Raw genomic sequence first — 4953 nt, forward strand, 5'->3', positions numbered from 1 at the left:
CTCCGGAAAATGCCACGAATCCTGTTGCAGGATCTACAGTGAAGACACCTCCTTTTTCCTTTTGTTTCTGTACTTTAACTGCATGTTCAGCATATTGTAGGGCGTCTGGCAGACTTCCTGTATTTTGTGTGACCCAGTGTTTATCCACATGGGCCCTTACTTTTGGGAGGAGGCCATTTAGAAATGCATTTTTTAATTGTTGTTGAAAAGGGGTTTGTGGGCCATCCTCATAGTTTAAGCCAGAATGTTGTCTAAAAACTGGACGCAAACGGTCCAAAAAGTCTGATGCCGTTTCGGCCTCCTTCTGTTTTACCTCTCCTATTTTACTATAGTCTGCTTGTGGGGCTAAGCGGACTCTGATCCGTTCATATAACCCCCCTAACTGAGCCTCTTAAAGCTCAGTAGTGGGGCCTAGGGGCTGTCCCTGAGCGTTTGACCCCGTGAATTCTCCCTTTACTGTCCCCATTTTAAGACCTAGTAAGTCCTGAATCACTTGGAGCATTTCATGGCCATTTAGATGCCAATGCATTCTGATTAGCTCAACTGCTTCTCTCCACGATTCAAAACCTTCATTTAATGGCGGAACGTCTTTCAAAACATTTTGTCTGTCTGCCTGCGTCCATGCTCTAAAAACATATAAGACAGCATCCTCATCTCTTTCTTTGTCCGGACCTCCTGTCAGGCTTCCATATCTTGGATTGGCGATCGCTATCATGGGAAACTGACCGGAAGGTCCTGGAGGTTCAACTTGTCCTCCCATATCCCTGCCATATGGATCCTTACCTAAATCTTCCTCTTCTCTATGATGGTTTTTAGTCATTAGATTTAATGCCCGCCTCGCTGAATCATATGGATTTGGTGCGCTTGCGAGGATTTTTTTTGATACTGGCGGGTTAAATGGGCCGGGGGTAGGTACATATGGAGGTGGTTTTAAGTTCTGTGGGCCTTTTTGCTCACTACTTTGTTCTTCCTTCTTTTTCTTTTTTTCTTCGCGTCCTGCGGTGCGCTTATCATTTTCTGCCATCCAGGCTTTAAAGTGTTGCCACTCTGTGACACATTTGGCTTTCTTTTTAAAGCTTTTTTCATTATTTATTTCTGTTTTGAGAGTTTCCTTTAAAAAAGTTACTGCAGAGGGACTGCATTTTCCCTCCCACGCAGGGCAGTTTAATTTCTTTCGGTTCCTCCATTTGCACTAATTTGACCGGCGCCGGGACATTTTTTCTCTAGCTACTGCTCGTCAGCAGTGAGTTTAGTTGTATTGTTACCCATTTGTTTTTTAATTTATGGATATATTTTTCCGATTACACAGACACCCGTGACGCTGTCTCTGGCACGAGAAATGACAGTGGTTATTAACAACAGCCTTCTACTTTCAAGCTATTCTTGAAAGCGGTTGTTAATTTTATGTGATGAAGCACAACCGATTCCTCATTCCACCAGTATGTGAGCAGTCAACGGTAAATAATTCAGTGGAGTAGTTCAGCCACCTTAATGTGCTGTTAAATCAACTTACTCCACCAACAAAACAGTAAAATGACAGTTCATACGCGCAAAAGATTTTTATCCTGGGCAACTCTGCGTCGTCCTACATGTATTTGCTTCCAGCCCTTTTTCAGGCGAGCCGCTAACCGTTATTTGCTTCCAGCCCTTTTTTAGGCGAGCCAATAATCTCTACCAGTCTTCTTTCAGACGAGAATGTTAGCAATAGGTATTCCTACGTAACCTCTGCCAGGCCTTTTTCAGCCGAGAATGTTACTACCTATTATACTTTTGTATACAGACCACAGGTTGCCTCAGTCGTTTTTTCGCAAGGTGTATCAAGTGTAGAATATTCACCTCAGTCTGTGATTGCCGGTCGGGTATCTTCCATCAACCCCCACCGTCGTGGACCTGTATAAGACGCTGGCCAGGACCCGAATTCACGTCCCTGGACTTTATCCTTTCCGGGAAAGGAGCTGTGCACAGGCTTCAGCGCAAGTTTCTCACGACGTCGGGACTTGATGAAAGATGCCGCTGTGAACTCCGGCTCGAAGGACCAATTAAATGTTAAGGATATCAACAATTATCAAACACTCAGGTGAAGAAACGACACTTAGACACTTGGAGAGAATTTTTAGCGTGCACGGGTGAGTGCTCAACAGAGAGACTCACACACAGCTGCAGGCGTTTTCTTTATTTAAAGCATAGATAGCAGTTCCTGTTTTTCATGTTCGTGTGTGTGTGTGTGTGTGTGTGCAGCAAGTCAGTTTCTAAGAATAATAAAGATAATGCGAGTCAAGCTCTGCGGATGTGTGGGTGCGGTGAAGCTCCTATCAGCTTCTGCAAATGTGTATTTCTGTGCTGATCTTATCACATGGCACACGCGGCTTGCAATTTCATGTTTATCAAGCTGAGCTGCACAGTGAAAATATGAACATTATCAGTATTGAAGTAAAACATAAAAACATTTAAACATTATTTCTTTGACAACTTCTTTGAGAAACTTAAAGAAGACGCTTTTCTTTCCAAGCTTCTTAGATTGAACATGAACAAAGGATTTGAGGAGCAGAAAAGTTTTTAAAGATCAATTAAACATATTAATAAATATTCTGATTATTTTATGTTATTTAGCTGTTTAGGTTATTTTTCTGTTTTCTGTCACACGTCTGCTCTCGTGTCGTTAACAACAGTGTATCAATGCATTCCTGTGGGTGGAGACAGAAACACACACCCAAAAAGAGCTCAGAGCAAGAATAAAAGAGGAGGAGACAGGATCAGAGTCGGACAGTGGAGCTTATTGTTGGTGCCTCTGTGTGAAGAAACTGTAAGTTTGCCTTGTTTCCTCCTTTAACAGTTTGTTTGTTTCTGTGATGTTTGGACCTGATGTTCTCCATTACACCGACACTCTCTCTCCCCTCTGTTCCATGTGTAACAGAGGGGAGAGAGTCTCTCACTCAGAGAACCAAGGTTACAATGTAACCACACGTTCAGCTCTTGTGTTTGAAGACAAATCCTCATGATTATAGATTATTGATTGGCTGGAATCAAACAGTTTGAAGAACATTTATTTGTGAGGTAGTTTCAGCTGCTGCTCACAAATCTGATAACAGGAACAAGTTAGTTCCACGAGGAAGACGTTCGTCTGGGCGCGTTGGCCTCGTTGGTCATGTGACCGTGTTACTGTTTGGGCTCAAACTGATACGAGTGGTTTAGCAGGTGTGACAGGACGATGCTGCACAGCCTCATTGTTCAGGTGTGAGTCAGACTCTGAGTCTTTACACAGTCCTGTTTAACAACATGTTGTTCCTGTTGATGCGTCACAGAGATCAGCTGTGCTAAACTCTGCTGCATGCAGCTACTAGTTTCTCTAGTTTGGTGACGGAAACATCGATGAGACTGTTTCCATCACCAAACATCATGAGGAACACCTCTGACTCTGATTCTGACTCTGTGCATAAAAACACAAATATCCCTTCATGTCTGTTCATCTGATTCTGTAATGTGAGAAACTTTGATGTCTGAGTTTTGTTCTATCATTAAAGTCCAGACTGGTAATTCTTAGAGGTTGGACTCAGCAGACGCTCCATAACACAACATCATCACAGTCCTTCACTTATGATTTCATATGATTGCAGTTTTGAGTGTTACAGTGATATGTTTTCATGTTGTTACAGGTCTCTGAGTGTCAGTGAAACCTGTCAGTTAAAACGAAGATCTTTCACTTCATTTCCCTCAGTGCGTTTCAAGACCTAGTGTCATGGTTGCTAGGCAACCTGACACTTTCTGATTTACATGCGTTCACTTCCTGTGTTGTGACATGTTAATTATCCTGAGCGCACACTGGGCAGGGAGACTCCGCCTCCATTAAAACCAACAAGATGTGGAAGTAGTGACGTTTTAGTTTAGTGCAGACGTGAGAGATGAGTGTCGTTACATTACTGTTCAGTTTGTGTTACAGCGTTTATTGTTCTCGCGTGTTATCAGACAGGATTATTTCAACGATCTCATGTTTATTTTATCCTCCTGTAACTTTATGAAAAGCTAAACTGTCAGCACTAGTTAGAGCGCAGCAGATTGATGAGACAGTGAAGAAGAGGTGAGCATGTGACAGAGCAGAGCCAGATTAAAGGAGCCATTATGGCTCAATAGAAGCTCTGAAGTCATACTGTGAACATGTCAGCACACATGACAGCTTCATCAACATGGAGCTCTGAGTGTTTATTAAAGGATGATTGGACGCTCTGACACAGCTGACTGCAGCCTTTAGCTGTGAGCACACAGTGTCTCACATTTACATTCACTTCACTGTCAAACACAATAACTTTAAACAGCTGCTGTTATCAAGTGAAGATAGCAAAGCTTTCAGGGCTGAACCCCAGTGTTTCAGGATAATGGCCCCAGATACCACTGTCAGATATGTGGGGAAGTATTTTAAGTTTAAAACTTCCTTTAAGCACTAACAGCAGAGACGCGCAAAGTCGCAGACAGGGAACAAAGTATTTTAGGTTTGTAAGGTCAGATTATTTAATCATTATACTGAACAAATATCTGAAAAAGTAAAAACCTCTATTCCCCAAATATCATGAGGTTATCACTGCATTGGCATGTCATCGATGTGTTCTTTCATACAGATCAGTTTTAGTGTGTGTGGCCCGTACCCTAAACCAGACTAAACTAAGACTTGTGCTTTTTATAAATAGTGAAGAAAATGCTTTGTGTTGTCATTAGAGACACATTAAACAAACTTTGCTTGTGTCAAGGTCTGCGGAGGCAGACCGTGCGGAAAGGTGTGTGGTGGACCCAGGTGCGAACACAAACGAGGATGCAGGAGTGGATTCCAACAAAACGAGCCTTTTATTATGGCTGATGAAAAGAACAAAAACAGAATGAGGGCAGCATACGTGTAGTACTCAACAGAAAACCTAAACTGGACAAAACTAAGGAAAGACTATGGCTGGAGGTACAGAACACAGG

Source organism: Haplochromis burtoni, unplaced genomic scaffold, assembly GCF_018398535.1.
Source record: "Haplochromis burtoni strain Fernald_Lab_line unplaced genomic scaffold, NCSU_Asbu1 Contig_1698, whole genome shotgun sequence".
Classification (NCBI taxonomy): Eukaryota; Metazoa; Chordata; class Actinopteri; order Cichliformes; family Cichlidae; genus Haplochromis; species Haplochromis burtoni.